This window comes from Phyllostomus hastatus, unplaced genomic scaffold (genome assembly GCF_019186645.2).
Source record: "Phyllostomus hastatus isolate PE091 unplaced genomic scaffold, TTU_PhHast_1.1 phas_contig_449, whole genome shotgun sequence".
In the NCBI taxonomy this organism is placed as follows: Eukaryota; Metazoa; Chordata; class Mammalia; order Chiroptera; family Phyllostomidae; genus Phyllostomus; species Phyllostomus hastatus.
The window spans coordinates 2,320,252-2,338,606 of NW_025333882.1; the positions used below are offsets into that span (position 1 = coordinate 2,320,252).

Genomic DNA, 18,355 nt, shown 5'->3' on the forward strand with positions numbered 1-18,355 from the left:
AGGTCTGGGATAAAACAGGTGCTTGTTTTAGGTCTGAAGTTGCAAAGCTAAACTTTGACTTTCATCTCATTAGACAGGATATCTACAAAGAACATTAACTGACTTGTCTAGGATTTATCTACCTCTTCAAAATAAACTGATCACACTTTCTTGATATTAGGCATTTACATAATAATTTTGGAGCCAATTAATGAAAGTGGCCTCTTTTTAATATACAAATTGTGATATAACTATAGGAAATGCTAATCTTGTGCAGTCTTTGGGCACTGATTATTCTTGCTGAAAGGTTTTAAGGAGGCTTTTCACCACTTCTGCTACTTTGTCATATCTTAGTACATTGTAATTCTTCCTGCTGGTGACCAAAAAATAGTAAATTTTGTGTTACCTGCACTGAATATGTGACCTATGTCACTACTTTACAGATTTGAAGCTTTAGGATTTAGTGGCTAAACGCTTAGTTTATTTTTTTTAAGATATGAGTAACTGAAGGCTTAGAGTATAGTTGTCTGTATATTTCCTATAATACATAGTTTTTGTCACTTAATATTTATTATCACCTCTTATTCACTAGGCTCTGTGATAGATACTAGGGGTAAAATGATAAACTACATAAACAGTTTATCCTGTCCCCATATAACTTATAGTCAGGTGGAAGAGACAGAAAAGATAACATAAACAAAATGACCAAAAATTGTGATACATGCTATTGCTAACCTAAAAATAAAAAAAAAAAACAAAATGAGAGACAACAAATGTTTATTTGGGATCAAAAAGAATTGCAATTATGGCAGCAGAAATTCAGGCAGAAATTCAAATTGTGTCCAGATTTCAGGGTGAGGGCAAGGGGTTTTTATAATAAAAGGAAGGAAATAATTATATGAATAAAATATAGAAATCTCTATTGTTGTTAATAAGCTTAGTTATTCTTTAGCTATACATGGCTATATACTGATTGTGTCTTCAGAAAAGGAGTTCATAATAATTAATCCTTGTGGTCAGGATGTTTATTTTTCATGTTGACTTTACAAACAAAAGTTTATAAGACAACATTGCTAATGCCCAGTCCAAAGGTATACTATGTCCAGTTCAAACATTCCAAAGATTTAAGGAGCAAGATGCACAAAGCCATTCTTCTGGAATGGCTGCTATGGCTCCATTTTAAAATGGCCCAGTTATGTCAACTTTCACATTATGAAGAAAAAAGGAAAAAAACAACCAGCTTACTGAAAAAGAAAAATGAGAAGAAGATCTACTATGGAGCAGAATCAGGAAAGCTCTCTCCAAGGAGGCAACATATATACCCAGCCCTAAAAGAGGAAAAGGAGTTGGCTACATATGGGTGTGAGATAGTGTTTGGACTGTTCATGGTAATTTAAGCAAAGGTCCTGAAAAGGGACCAAGGAGCCTGTCTGGAACCTGAGACAGATACAAATTCAAAAGAAAGGAGTGGTACAGGTACACATTGGCCCAATTAACAGGGCCTTGGGCATTGTGAGCTGAAATTTTAATTTATGTGCAACGGGAATCTACATCAGGATTTTAAAAATGAAAGTTACATGATCCAACTTAGGTACTAAGACTTTTACTTTGGTTTCTGTGAGGAAACTGGCTGGAATTGGGGAGAGACCAGTTAGTAAATAGTTGCTGTAATAATAAACCCTATGGTGTTTATAAACAAATAACCTTAACCAGTGAATGGTAGTGGAGAGAGAGGTAAGTGATTCCAGATATATTTTAATAGAAGAATCTACAGAATTTATTGATAGATTGGGTATAATGGGTATTAAATGTAGTCATCAAGAATGATTACAAGTTTTCTGACTTGAGGAATTAGATGGTGGGAAACACTGGGGAATTAGGGCCTTGCTTAATGGAATAAATAAATCATTCTTTTTTCTGGAAAAATAGTTTGATATATTTGTAAATATATTTAAATGCAAAATTTAACTGAGCACTCAGTCATATGAGTCTGGAGTTCAGAGGAGTGTTCTGAGCTAGAATGATAAATTTAAGAGGCATTTTTTATAGCTGATATGTAAGACATAAGGTGTGATGAAATCACCTCGACTGTATAGACAAGAGGACCAAGGATTTAATCCTGAAGAAAGTCAACACAAGAAATTAAGAAGGAGCCAAAAAGATGGGAGGAGAAAAACAGGAGAGGTGGAGTGCTGGAAGCTAAAGGAAGAGAGTGATACTGGAAGGGGAAAGAAAAACAGTATTGAATATTGCTGAGAGGTTGTGTAAGACAAAGACAGAGAAGTTTCCACTGCATAAAATAACATGGAAGCCTATGACCTTGTCAAGACTAGGTGGCATTATTAAGGCTAGAGCTAGACTATATTTAGAGTCTAGGTAAGAGTAAAGGTACCCTTAGAGTAAAGGTTAATTGAAGAGACAAAAATGATGTGTGTGTAAAATAGATGCAGAACACTAAGTGGTGGCTGGGCAAAGTACCAAAGAATGGTTTCTACACTGATAGAGAATAATCCAGGAGAGAGAGAGAGATGGAAGTTCAAGGGATAAGAGACAACAGAAAATAATGACTAGAGAAAACAGAAAGAAATGGACACCAAACCACAACAGGAGAGATTGTGCTTTGGCATTAGGAGTGTATCAATTTTCTGGGGCTACTACAACAAGGTACCATAGACTGGGTGGTTTAAACAACAGAAATTCATTTTATCACAGTTCTGGAGGCTAAGAGTCAAGATCAAGGTCTCAGTCAATAGGGTTGTTTCCTTCTCATGGCTGTGAGGGAAGGGCCTCTCTCCTTGGCCTGTAGATGACCATCCTTTCCTTGTGGCTTCACATGAGCCTCTCTCTGTGCATGCATGTCTTTGCTCAAATTTCCTTTTCCAATGAGGACCCCAGTCATACTGGATTTGGGCCCACGGTAATGAACTCATTTTAACTTAATTATCTCTGTAAAGATCCTGTCTTTAAATAATCACTGTCTTAGTCTATTTAGGACTCTGTGACAAAAATCCCATAGTTCTGACTTACATGTAGGAAAAAAACCAAAAATAAATACAACACTCTGCTCCTGAAAACTAAACTCAGACACAGAGTGGTTGCCAGAGGTGAGGGATGGGAGTTGGACAAAATGGGTGAAGGTGGTCAAAAGTTACAAACTTCCAGTTGTAACATAAATAAGTCCTGGGGATGTGATTATATCATAGTGACTGTTGTTAGCAATATTGTTTTGTCTGTTTGAATGTTGCTAAGACAGTGGATCTTAAAAATTTGTATCATAAGAACAAAAATAAAGCTGTGTGGTAATGGCAGTTAATGAAATTTATCGTGGTAATAATTTCAAAATATATATGTATATTAAATCATGCTGTAAACCTAAAAATAATACAATGTTATATTTCAATTACATCTCAATGAAAATAAAAATAATCAAAATATGAGTGAATTACATGAAAATTAGAAGATAATTGTGGGAGGCTCAGCATCAAATAATACATTTCAGATGCACCACAACCAAAAATAAAGATTAAAAACTAGAGGAGAACTGACTGGGTAGCTCAGTTGGTTAGAGTGTCATCCTGATTCACCAAGATTGCAGGTTTGATCACCGGTCCACACATACAAGAATCAAGCAATAAATTCATCAGTAAGTGGAACAACAAAGTGGTCCCCACCCCACTTTCCTTCCCTCTCTCCCCCTTTCTCTCTCTCTCTAATATAAATCAATAACTTTTGAAATAGGGGAGACCATTTTTAGTAGGATACTTCAGGAAATATATATGCTATCAAAAATATTTGTTTCTTGATTTAAAGGATTTATTAAGTGTCCAGCAGAAGAAATACAAATAGATCTGCATTATAAAATAGCATTACATCCTTGTATCCCCACTTCTGGTCCAAGCTACATTGTATGACTAAGATACTGCACTAACAGCACAAGCCAATCTGTCCTTGGCTACCTTTCATTGTAACTTCTTCATGTAAAAGATCAAAGCAACAATTAATATTCTCCAAGTCTTCTCATCATTTAAGGTTCTGTCTCTGACTTTCAAGTTTCTCAGTAATGAGGCCCATGATGAACTCTTTAGTCTTTTTGCCTTCCACCTTCTCCATTCAGCCACACTAGTTTCCTTGCTGATCCTTGGGCATGCCAACCTCAGGACCTCACCACTTTCTTTATCCATTAGCTTGGAATGATTTTTTTTCTTTATATTGACATGTCTTTCCCCATAACTTTATTCAGATCTCCAAGTAATGCAACCTCTTCAGATTTTTACTGACATTACAATTTACATTTTACCCGCATTGATCTTTCTCCCTTTATTTTCCATTCAAAGCCACTAATTAAATAAATGAATAAATAAATAGTTTTAAAATACATTGTTTTTTTCTATAAAATATAAGCTCCATGCTGGCAGAAACATTGTTTAGTTTGTTGCTGCAACTGATATCTAGAACTGTGCTTGGGAAAGAGTAGTCACTTAAGATGTTTCTATTGGATTAAATAAATAAATTTGTAGATACTGTATTTTGCTGTGTATAATGTGCACCCACACATTTGGCCCATATTTTCAGGGAAAAAAATCTTTTGTTTTAATTTTTTAATTCAATTTTTTATTTATATATAAAACTGATTATCATATTCTAGGGTGTCATTTTGCATAAGGATATCTTTATTGCTTTCTAGAGGTACTCTTTTAATGCATAAGCATAAATAAAAGTTTAAAAACATTTATGTAGATACAGAATTAGTTATACCCATGTATAATGTGCATCCTTATTTTTCCCTGAAAAATTTGGGCAGGATAGTGCTCATTATACACGACAAAATACGGAATTTTCCATCTGTTTTCATCTATACTTAGAATTTTGCCTTTCTTCAATCTCATTTTTATAGCTTGGCCTAGTTAGAGAGTAATCTAGTAGATTCTACTTAGCTCTTCCAAGAGTGGGAGGAAACAAAGCAGATGTTACTGACAGGGAAGCCTGGAAGGGGATGGTCTGATGAGGTTTCCACTGGGACTCAAGGGAAGTACAAGGAAACAAATGTGTTTGTTTCTAGGAAACTTGAACCCTGGGGGCTTGTTTTGCATATGACTCCGTCTTCAAATTTTGCTCAGAATTATTTGAGTTCCTAATCTTCCGAACTCGGAGAGTGAAAGTTCAGGGGCCAGTGTTGGTGAAGGGGTAGGAAGCCAGGGACCTTCATTCAACCTTAGGAGGAGGGCAAGGAACTCAAGAAGGGCCTGTGGTTGAACTTGTTTTCAACCCAGTGGGTTGGGAATTCAGAAAAAAATTAAATTTGGTTTGGAGAAATTAAAAACCTTTGACTTCCGTGTTTCTTCTAGGGAGTAAAGCTCATACTTTCAACAAAAGGAATAAAAATATTTGCAGCTCCAACAGAATTTTTGAAGCCACATTCAAAATTCAAAAGAGCGGAGGACATTGAGTATGAATGGCTAGATACTGCAGGGGCTATAATCAAATACAAGGCATAATCTTGTAAAACATACACCTGAAAAAAAAAAGTACCATGGCACGGATAGCTTAAATAATACTTGTCCAAGATCAAGGTGCTGGCAGATTTACTGTCTGATAAGAATTAATGCTGCCAGTTAATGGGACAAGGGAGCTCTCTGGGGCCCCTTTTATAAGCACAATAATTCCATCCATGAGGGCACCACCCTCCTGACTTAATCATCACCAAAAAGCCCACCTCATCACACCATCACATTGGGGATTAGGTTTCAACATGAATTTGGGGGCGGGGAGGCACAAACATTCAGCCTATATAGCAGTCACATTTTGAGGAAATGGGGGTTAGACTACAACATGTACATTTTGGAGGAGAATATAATTCAGCCCATAAAAAACAAAACAAAACACATTTTTCTCTCCTTTAACAGAAGGGGGAAAAGATGGATAGAGTTGGTGGTAGAAAGATAAAAGATGCCTAGTTGACCGCTTCTAGAATCTCAGTGAAATAACTGAGATTAGAAAAGAGAAAACAGTTTGAAGCAGTTACTTGGGGGAGTGGAAATATTATTTTGCTAAAGAAATGTAGTAAGAGTCCTGGGCTGTGATAAGAGCTCATTTCAGTTTTGTGGTCACAAATTTAAAGGGAAATCATTCAGCTTGGTCTGTAATTTCCTCTAGCAACATACAGCTGCTCTGGAAGGCACAAGAAAGCAGATGGGATTTTATCAGGCAAGTGTCACTCACCACCAGGACTTAAAATAAAAGGCAATTATGGGAGAGGTTTGAAATAACACAAATGTTTAGATATAATCTATGACTTTCTTTACCAAATGTTAATTTGCAGCCAATTACACCTCTATATTTTTCTGGTTCTCTCTTCAGCTTGGATAAATCAATTTCCATAAATCTTTTCTTGGAAACCAAGACTTTCTGTGGTCCGTGTCACATTACTGAGGTTGAGCACAGCTGAACTTGACTACTGAGGTTGAGCACAGCTGAACTTGACCAGTATGACCCTTTAGGTTAGAGTTAGGGATTTGCACAAGTGAGTCGAAGGCAGGACAAAAGTTTGAGGGCCAGGAGACCAAGCCAAAGCTTCTAACTAATGAAGGACTCAGAATTCATTGACTTTCATGTTTATGTATAAATAGGTACCTATGAAAAGTTACAATGATTTAGGTTTATAGCCTATGATTAAATTTATTTATTCATTCAGCAAATATGTACTGAGTGCTCAGTGTGCGCAGGTACCATTCTCTTCCTGGAGGGATTGAACAGGAAGGTCTCTGCATGTGAAGTTTAATAGGGGAGAAGGAAAGGAACATGAAAGTGAGCAAGCTTTTAACATAATTTTAGATGGGGTAAGACAATACATAGTCAAGAGTTGGGGTGGGAGAGTTTAGAGTGTGTGAACTCAGGAGGCTGTGCTTTTGGGCAGAGTGGGACAAGAGCAGCAGGGCAGAGCACTGGCAGTACTACAGAGCCCAGAACTTTGCTCTCTATAATCATTGTTTGCTGAACTATAGACTGAATGATGATAAATCTGTCTCATGAGATTCTACTTCCTAACAGTAGTGCTTTGCATACAAAATTTGACAAGTAATCACTTTATTGTAAACATTGCAACAATGTGGAAGAGTTCTGTTCAAATTATTTGTGACTACACAACTGTTGGTTCCACTGCCTCACTTGATTCCTCTACATCTGAAAAATTAATACAGACCTTGAAGCCACAGTCTCCATCAACTGTCATTGACAACAGACACTAAAATGGTTCTCCCTACACCATTACAACTGCTAACTCTGCTTATGTTTCAGTATGTAACTGATTCTTATTATAACACAGAAGATATTTCTGTATCAGAGTATTCTCACATGAGCTTTTTCCAAATACAAATCCACATCTCTGCCAAGGGATCATAACATGATAGCTAGACAACTTTGGTATTAAAAGCAGTAGGGACATTTAGAGAGGAAACTAAAATCATATTTTAGAAGGAAGCTTCTTCTACATATGGCATATATGTAAATATGTATAACCGAGTCCAGGAGTTCTATACTGCCACCTATTTCACAAATTTAGAAAGACATAGAGGATAGTATTCATTAAGGTAAGTCCTAGGTATACTACTTCATTTAGGTGATATCTTTCATAGGATAATATTTCACATCTGGTTATTTTCCAAGTAGTTGAAAAGACACTGTTGATTTCATTTCTGTCATGAACAGTGCCCACTAGAAATGGTCAGCTCTGGCAGTTTTGAAGAAACACAATGGGTCCTCAGTATCCCTTCTCCCCAATAAAGCAGATCAACTGCTCACTCAGTCAGAGGTGACTTAGGGAGTTCGTGCAAACAGTTGGTCATTCAATCACTTGTTCACTTTGTTTTCTATAGAAGGCACAAGAATTCCATGCTTTGCTTTCTCAGACTGAACAATCTCCCGTGCTTATCTTCAAGTTTTCTGAGTCTTTCATTTGTCATTTAGATCTGCTATGTCCCTCTAGTGACTTTTCAAATTTATTATTATACTTTTCAACTCTAGATTTTTTATTTAATCCTTTTTTTACAATTTCTATCAATATTCTTTATTTTTTAGTAAGGCAACTTCATCACATATTATTTCTTTATAAATTATATCCCCTAATTCTTTGACATATCTATAGTACTTTATCTAAAATCTTAAAGTAGTTAAGTCCGACATTGGAACTTCCTTAGGGACTGTTTTTGTGACTGCATTTTTTTTTCCTATGCAAAGACCAAATTGTAATTACAAAGTGTGAAATTTAAATTATAGAGTTCATAACAAATTAGAGTATTAGGTCTTAATCTTAAATGTACCTAAGGAATTTAAAAATAATAATATCTAAGTTGTACCTGAGGCAAATTGAACTTAAATCTCTGTGGGTGGGAATCCAAGAATCTGCATTAAATTTTTTTTAAGTCCTTTAGCTTATACTTGAGAACCCCACAGTATTAAGTCTGGCACTAATTGATTTGACTATCTTGTGAATTCTCCAAGAAAGAGGACCAAGCTCCAAAAGGAGCAAAAACTTAGAGTGTATAATGTGGAAATTCTATGATTTGAGGTGGGAGTGAAAGGGTTTAGAGAAATTCTGAGGTTAGGAAAATATTTCTCACTGATACAAATGTATATAATTAGCATTTATTGAATATTTGCTACTTGGGACTGTGCCAAATACTTTACAGAGATTATTTCATTTTAGTCCAGCCAACATTCTCTTAAGATAAATGTTACTTTCGTAAGTTTCATTATGTAGATAAGAAAATTGTGTCTTAGAATGGTCAGATAAACAGCTAAGAAACCAATTGGTAAGCAGATGGGCCAAGAAGTAAACCTAGGTCCAGCTGAACCCCAAACCAATAATTTTACTCACTGAATTTCCCTGTTTGTAGAGATACATCTGATTTAGATATACTATGCATATTCACAATCCCTAGGTACCTCTTTACCTCTTTTCTTACCACCACTTTCTTGAGAATAATTATCCATGGGAATGGTTCTTTATTTTTTAATGATTTTATTTATTTATTTTTATAGAGAGGGGAAGGGAAGGTGAAAGAGAGGGAGAGAAACATCAATGTGTGGTTGCTTCTCATGTGCTTTCTACTGGGGACCTGGCTCGCAACCCAGGCATGTGCCCTGATTGGGAATCGAACCCGTGACCCTTTGGTTCCAAGTCTGGTGCTCAATCCACTGAGCCACACCAGTCAGGGCAAGGGTTTTTGTTTTTATAACAGGTGTCAAAAGAGAATTATTTCTCTTTTCTTTGGAATTATTTTGCTTTAAAAACCTATTCCGTAGTTATGCAAATAGCAATTTGATGTTGTGGCAAAAGATTTAAGCATCAGGAGACATTGCCAATATAGCTATGTGATGTAAGGCAATTCTCCTTCTTTTAAAGCTTAAAATGAACTGTCTTAAGGACATGATCTCTGGGATCCTTTCCAGCAGGAAGACTCCATGATTCCGTGACTACTCTGCCTGTTTTTCTGTCTGTCTGTCTATCTGCATATCTATCGAGAACTTTCTGAATCACTTATCAAAAAATCAATAATTTGTCATCAGAAACACACTGCTTTTGAGTGATAAATCAAATAATGAATGTAAAAGCACTTTAAAAACTAAAAAGCACATACAAATACATAATTTTATTGTGTTTCAAAACTGTTCTGAGAGCCAGAATGTGCCTGTGTCCATCTGTAGAGGACTAAATAATTGTGATTTGTTACTACAGATATTTCATGGAAAGGTTGCAAATGCAAAGCTTCCATTGACCCCAGGATGCAATACCCTCCTGGAAACAATATGTGATAACACAGGGAGTACTGCCAGCTAGGGAAGTCTGTCTGAGGTTCAGCATGCAGAGTTTTACTGGGACTTCAACACATCATATTCAACCCTGCCCTCTCCTCAAGAGGTTGGACCGATGTAAAGGGGCCCAGTATACCCATCATTAGTTACTTTGTGAGCATAAATTGTGTTGTTTGAGAGGTCCACCATGTGTAATGAAGACACTCCTACTACTCCAGACATTCCAGCAGCTTAGAGGTTCCTCCCAGGAGCTGGAGACAAAAGTCAGATCTCTCTTTTGAAAAGGTCAAATTGTTTATTACAAAACCATTGTAATTGAAATTTGAGCTGTGTTAACTGGTGTTACTTAATTAAATAATGATTACTGAAATTCATGAATATTGGAACCCCACAAAGCAAATACACACACACACACACACACACACACACACACACATATATATATATATTATATATATATATATATAATATATATATATATAATCAAAAAGTCTTTAAGAAACATACATTGGATCCAATGATCTCATACTCTGATTCATTCAAATATATTAATTTTGAAAATAACCTAAGTTGTAAAATGTTTATGTTTAAAGGAATTTAATGTATCATATTGAGAAATTGCTTTTTCTTTTAAATTAAAATTTTATTTAAATTATAGTTGACATATAGTATTACATGTTTTAGGTGCACTATATAGTGATTAGACACATATAACTTATCACCTCGAAAAGTTTACTATGCAACATGTACACATAGTGACACCACACACAGTGATCACAATATTGCTGACCATGTTCTTTGTGCTGTCTACATTCCCATAATTGTTCTCATAACTGGCAACTTGTACTTAGTTCTTTCCCCTTTTTTACCCCCCAACTCCTTTCTCATTTGGAAACCATCAAGATGTTCTCTGTATCTATGAGTTTATTTCTGTTTTGTTTGTTCATTTGTTTTGTTTTTGAGATTCCACATATAAGTAAAAATCATGGTATTTGTCTTTTTCTGTTTGACTTACAGGTATTTCACTTAGCATAATACCCTCTAGGTCCTTCCATGTTGTAGCAAATGGCAAAATTTTATTTTTTTATGGCTAATATTCCATTGTATATATGTACCACATCTTCTTTATCCATTCTTCATGGATGGCCATTTAGGTTACTTCCATATCTTGACTATTGTAAATAATGCAGCAATGAAAATAAAGGTACACATATCTATTTGAAAGAGAATATACAGATATCCAATAGATATATGAGAAGATGTTCAATATCACTAGTCATCAAAGAAATGTAAATTAAGACAACATATCACCTTACAAATGTCAGAATGGCTGTCACCAATAAATCAACAAACAACAAGTATTGGCAAAGATATGTGGAGAAAAGGAAACCCTTATGCATTGTTGGGAGGATAGTAAATTGGTGCAGCCACTGTGGAAAATAGTATGGAGGTTGTTCAACAAATTAAAAATAGAGCTAACCTGTGGTCTAGGAATTCTACTTCTGAGTATTTATCTGAAGAAATTCAAAACACTAATTCTAAAAGAGAAGTGTTTCCATACAGTGTTAACCAAAAAGGCATATAAAATTATGTATGTAACATGATCAAAACTATATTTTAGAAGCATACTAAACTTTTACAGGGAACTTTAATTTGTAGTTTAACAGTAAGTTGCTAATTTAGTTTGATATTTCTGTATATTTCAGTTTTCTACAAGCATATGCTTATAAAAATAAAATTTAAAACATAAAACATAAACATTAGTTTCCATAAAGAGTTAGTTTATGAATAATTGTGGCTTTGATCATTTTTTATTGGGCACTGTCTTAGTAGTGCTGCCATAACAAATTACAACCTACTGGGTGGCTTAAATAACAAAAGTATATTTTCTCACAGTTTTGAGGCTAGAAGTCCAAGATCAAAGTTCTGGCCAGTTTGGTTTCCGGTGAAGAATCTCTACCTGGTTTGCAGATAGCTTAGTGAGTGCATGCAGGGAGGAAGAGACAGAGAGAAACAGAAACTGAGGGAGGTGTTCAAATTAGGGAGCTTTCTGTTGTTTTGAATAAGGAGACTAATACCATCAAATCAGATTAAAGCCCCACTCTTTTGACCTCATTCGACCTTAGTTCCTGAGAGGCCCCATCTACAAATATAGCTACGTTGGGGGTTATAGTGTTGACATATGAATTTAGGGGGGACACACACATTCAGCATAACAGGTACCAATTGCACATTGTAAATAGTTTAAAAATAGTATATTTAGTAAAAGAGATTTTGGAATGGACTTTCTTAACCTAGGTTCCATGAAGTTTACATGACCCCAAAATTCTTTAGCTTTAAGTGGCTTAAACACTGGATTTACATACAGAATTTGTTCAAAATTCTTGTTGAAATTTGGGTCTTAAGAAAGGAAAAGCATTAGATTACTTGAAGGCAGGAGATCTGCTGCCACCTGGCGGTAAGGATGCAAATTTCGAGGCTAGTATCTAAAGTAAGTAAGACAGTTTGAGTGTTAAGTTCATAAACCATGATAGATGTCATATTACTAAATGATATCGGGTCAAAAGTTGTATAATTTACCCTGTCTGGTGTGGCTCAGTTGGTTGGGCATCATCTCGCAAAGCAAAAGGTCTCTGGTTCGATGCCTGATCAGGGCACTTGCCTGGGTTGCAGGTTCGTTCAGTCCCTGGTTGGAGCACATAGAAGAGTTTCTCTCTCATACTGATGTTTCTCTTCCCTCCTTTCCCCTCTCTCTAAGAATAAATAAATATAATCTTTTTAAAAAGTTGTATAATTTGGGGAAGGTAACTTGCACTAAAAAGTAACTTACACTAAAAAGTTAAGTCAAGAGTAACTGCTACCTGTCATAAAATGACCAGGACACGATATTTTGGAAGTGGATTCAAAGTACTGGCTAAGGAGCAGACTTAAAAGGAGTTGACAAAATTGACTCTTATAACACAAATTTTTATAATAAAATGATTTATAAATCTCATTGTTGCCAAAATCGCTAATTTACAGTTGTTAATCTACAATTATTATCTGTTCATTTGTTTTATTGCAGAATAGACTATCTCATCTCATCCTTTCTGTTCATTCTTTCCTTTTCCCTTCATGGTGTCAATTAAGAGGAGCTGGACTTGGGTTTATCTACCACATTTTGTGACATAATTCATGTTTTTTTACCTAGCTGCAGTCAATTCGTATGTTTAGTTAACAGCAAATGAAGCCAGTGCCGAGACATGGAAATCAGTTTCTATGGTTTTGCGTGATCTCATGACCACAGTATATGACTTTAATCAACTCTGGTCAGCCATTATAAAAATATACACTAAAGGTTAGCAAGGGGACTAGGTGCTAGAGGTGATAATACATTGGAAATCCATCAATACATTGGAAATCCATCAACATAACACCACAGGAAAAAAAAAACAGCTTCAGGTAACCATCCTTTCATAAGTGGTAACCATTGTCATTTTAAGTCTAAGGTAATAAGATAGATGTAACAATATATTATTGATGGGTTATTTATTATATGTGACAGTACAGGATGTACCTTGGTATATGAAACTACTAATGTTTAGTACATGACAGATGTGATGCCATTGCTAGAAACTGTTAAGGAAAAGTTGTGCATTTTATTTGCAGTTGATATTTTACAAGGACTTTATAGCAGGGGTCCCCAAACTCTGGGCTATGGACCAGTACCATCCAGGCCTGTTAGGAATTGGCTGCATAGCAGGAGGTGAGCTTGAATTTAATGCACTTGAATCATCCTGAAACCATCCTGCCCACCCCCAATCCATGGAAAAATTGTCTTCCATGAAACTGGTCCTTGGTACCAAAAATGCTGGGTACTGCTGCTTCAAAGCACCAATTATTTTCCAGGCATTATAAGAAAATGTTGCATGCATGTGTGCACACAAACACAGGCACACAGGCACACAGACGCATTTGACACAATTTTGAAGCAGAGTATCACAAGTACATTCGATCTTCCTGTTAAGCATGTCTGGCTTTGGGGACTGTCCCCTGGCAATCAAGGGCTCGTTATTGAGGAGACCTAAGTAAAGAGTCCATAATATTCATGTATGGGTAATAAATGCAACTAGAAAAAAATCATTTTACAAAATGTTGTTGGTTAATGATTGCTTAGCAGAAAACACTTTAATGTTTAACACTTTCCAGCATAAAAACCAAAAAACAAGAATATTCTTCTAGTCCCCTTTCTCCCTTAAGATCTCACCACACAATCTTGCAAATTTGAAGTAGATTAAAAGTTCAGTAAGGTAGAGGGATTATTGGATTATAAGGAGAGAATGGCAAACTAATCATTTTCTCCTCATGCTGGCTTTTGATCTTTAAAGTGACTGTATTTATAAGAAATTATTTAAAGTGATAATGGAGCAAAATTTTAACATACTAAATAGTTATGAACCTTTATTGACTATAATTATGATAAATTTAAAGAAAGCAAGACAACATTTTAGAGCTCCCTAATCAGTCAGGATATTCAATGGATCTCTTAGGAGGAGATAGAGGTGACAATGTTACACATCTTACTGAGTATCTTGCAGATAATATTTTTGATGAAGTCCATTCATTTAGATATTGATCTGTGAGTTGTAATAAAATTATCAAAGTAACACATGTTCATATTCATAGATTTAAAAGTTAAATTATCCCTGGCTGGCATAGCTCAGTGGATTGAGTGTGGGCTGCGAACCAAGCATCACAGGTTCGATTCCTAGTCAGGGCACATGCCTGGGTTGCAGGCCGCGGCCCCTAGCAACCGCACATTGATGTTTCTCTCTCTCTCTCTTTCTCTCTCCCTTCCCTCTCTAAAAATAAATAAGTAAAATCTTTAAAAAAGTTCAATTATCCTTCATCAATTTACTATCTCTCTTTATTCCAACTCTCATTTCTTCATACAATTATCTTTAGCATATTTAACAATGTCTAATGGAATTACTTGTACATAAAATATTTTGTTGCTATTTTTACCCTTCCTTATTGCTCATTGTTTCTATTATTAGTTAGTACTTATTACTTCCATTATGGAAAAATAAAGACTTAGCTATGTTACCCATGTCCAAAATTTTTTTGCTCTCTTCCTTTCTATTATGTCATTATATTGACATAATATACTTGACTTAGGGTTAGGTAAATATTTAGTGTTATCAGCAGTTTGGAGGAAAGCATTTTTTTTCTTTTTGGCATCCTTCCTTCCTAATCTTCCAATGTGCAATCTGGCTCTATCTAACTGAAGGCCCCTTTTTAACGCCCCTTGTACCTTGCAACCCAGGCACAAAGCACATTTTCTCCTTTCTAAGGCACCCTGGAGCTTTGCTTGTCTTCTTTCCTCTCATAGGAACAGCCTCATCTTCCCAAGTTGCAAACTCCTAGGCCGCTTTAAGCCACACCTATTATGCAGCCTTCTGCAGCTATTCCAAGCAGAGTTCCACTCCCCTCTCTGTCATCCTGTGACACCATCTCAGCACTGCTGGCATAAGAGCAATTGTTGGGTTAAATAAAATTCAAGGCAAAAACAGACAATTTAAGTTTGCTCTGAATCTTTCATCTTCTACCAAATCAGAGATGGAAAGGATAGAACCAAATGCTAAAGAGGCTAGGAGAGAAAATAATTTTTTTCCTCGGGTGACTGAGGGACATGTAAGATGTATTAGGAGGGTTTCATGTTCCCTTGAAGCAACGATTTTCAACTGATGTGCCACAAGAATTTTTAAAACATGCAATACCTGACTATTTAGTCAGGTACACTAACCTCTTTTCCATTAGATTGTCTAGTAAAAAAACGACAACAGCCAACACAACAATAGCTGTTCAATGTCAATAATTCGAAATTACACCTATTTTTTGTCAGATTGGCAAAAACTATATTTTTGGTGTGAGCAGAATTTTAGTAATTACCTTATGTGTGCCATGAGATTAAAAAAAAAGTAGAAAATCTCTGCCTTAGAGTGTTTGAGAAACCCGAGTGAAGTCCACAAGGCACACAACTGGGACTCCACCTAACCGGTGTGCCCTGCTGAAACCACAGGCATGCTGGCCTGGCTGACTCCCTGTCCAGCAGCACATCTCCCCTCCAGGAGCCCCAGGGGAGCCACAACATTATAACACAAGCCCTGTTGGCTTCTCTCCCTGTCCTACCTTCCCACTCTGCTGCTGGTGGTTCCTGGAATCAACTCCCAAATCACGTACAGTCCTTTCTTTCAGAGCTGGGCTCTGGGAACACGCAAGGAAAGAGAACAATTCACTTACTTTGAAGTGACACTGGCCTGCATAGGCTGTGTTCTGGCTGTCACTACTCACTGCAGGACTGACCCAGGGCATCCAGACTGGCAGGCAGAGGCCTTGTCTTACTTGATCCAACTGTCAACAGATTTTTGTGAGATAAATAAACATATGAATGAGGGAAATATATCTCACAGGAACCATATAATAATGTAGGAGATTTCTAAAACAGTGCAAGCTGATTCACTTTTGTTTATCTACTTCAGCAAACACACCTGCTTTTACCAATTGATCCATATGAGGTAGTAGATGAAGCTCATCAAATATTTTAATTACATTAACTCTCACCAAATAAGTTATTTTTTCCAAACCTAGTTTTCCAATAATGGTATATTATTGGCTTTAAAAGTGTTTTAATTATTTTAGAAAAATAATAATTGGTTCAGAAGAGGAGACTTTAATTTAGAATTTAATGATCCCAGAAACTCATTACTTTTTTTATTGAGACACAGAAACAACACATTTCCATCTAGTCTTAAATCATTTTATTAAGCTAATTTTCTCCATCACTGAATTTAGAGAAAACCCCCTAATTTAGACATTAATGTGTACTATATATTAAGTCTTAAATAATAAGTATGTATTTGAAGTAGCTTATTTTCTGTACCATGGAGTAACTCAATATTCATGTAGGTATTTTAAAGAGTTAAAATAAAGAAACTGAAAAGAAGTAGTGTTAATTATTTTCAGTTTTCCAGGAATCAGATTTAAAACACTAAAAACAATATTTAGCCAGAGATAGCTGATACTCTGCATGTCGCATGCAAATACGTAGTTTGAAAGCATTATTATTTGATAGGACAGCATTGAAGCAATCTGTTCCCTGTCACTGTGTACTACTGAAGAGTTGGGGATATAATATTTTATCTTACTCTTTTAATCCTCACCCAAGGATACATTTTTCCTGATTTGAGAGAGAGACTGAGAGAGGGACAGAGAGAGGGAGAGAGAAACATTGAAGAGAATGAGAAACATCCATCCATTAGTTAGTTGCCTCCTGTATGCACCCCACTGGGGACACAGCCTGCAACCTAGTTAGGTACCCTGACCAGAGATTGAACCCACAACCCTTTGGTGTTTGGGATGATGCTCCAACCAACTGAGCCACCTGGCTAGAGCCCTTCATCTTATTTTTTTAACTAACAGGCACATGATACTAGTAACTGAATATATCCCCTTAGATTCATATGTTGAAGTACTAACTCCCAATGGGATGGTGGCACCTTTGGAGGTTACTTGCTCAGGAAGGTGGGGTCCTCATGAATAAGATTAGTGCCCTTAAAAGAAAAGACACCAGAGAAATCTCCCTCTGCCATGTGAACACACAGTGAGAAGGCAGCTACCTGAAATGCAGGAAGACTCCTCACCAAGAACAAAATTAACAGCACCTTGACTTTGGACTTCCAGCCTTCACTATTGTGAGAAGCAAATGTCTCTTATTTAAGTTACCCAGTCTATGGTGTTTTTATCATAGCATCCTGAACTGAAGAAGACAGATTTCTAAGAGCATACTATCAGAGGAGGCTAAGAGGAGGCTCAGGGAGGCTTAGAGAAGTTTCAGAGGAGGCTCAGAAGAGGGGGCAGGGGGCTGCTCTGTTCCTCTGGCTGTCCAGCACTGGGTGAATACTGATCTTGACACTTTTCTGAGCCTCCTACACACAGATGGTATTTGATTACATGCTGGCTGAATCATAGGCTAAGGTTTTAAAGAAATAAGAAATATTAGTTAACAAATATAAGTTACAATCTTGCAATCTTTTGGTACCAATAGCACTAATTTTTATTTTTTTATTCAACAAACACTTTTCAGGCTCTATGCAGGCATTCTATAGAGTAGTGAAGAACAGAAACAAAATTCCTTTCTCATGAAATTTCCTTTCTGAACTGGTGGGTAAGTAATCTATAGGAGGTAAATATATAATATATGGTGGGTCAATATTAATAAGAAAAATAAAGGTGGTAGGAGGGTTGTGGGTGGTTTGCTATAGTTTAGACAGTTGAGATAGTTTAGATAGTTTAGGCCTCTGAGCAGAGTGTGCACGCTGCCATCTTGGGGAAGGAGCATGACAGGATGTCACCCAGAGGTGCGCATATGCTCAAGTGCTGAAGAAAAGCTGAAGGCCGAGCCTGGACCTTTTAGGAGAAACACAATATTTGCATAGCCTCACTGCATCTCCTTCAAAATATTTATTCTTTGCCATGATGCTTTTGACACATGTCCATATATTCTTTCCTACTCCTTCCAGAAGAG

General features: G+C 36.3%; 1 long non-coding RNA gene across 1 annotated transcript in view; it reads right to left on the reverse strand.

Annotated features, from left to right (window-relative positions):
- The window catches only part of LOC123822878, a 45,102-nt gene extending 33,314 nt beyond the window's left edge, over nucleotides 1-11,788 (reverse strand). The window contains exon 1 of the long non-coding RNA XR_006786442.1: nucleotides 11,684-11,788. This is a non-coding gene — a long non-coding RNA (uncharacterized LOC123822878). The remainder of the gene's footprint in view (nucleotides 1-11,683) is intronic.
- Between the last annotated feature and the right edge of the window lie 6,567 nt (nucleotides 11,789-18,355).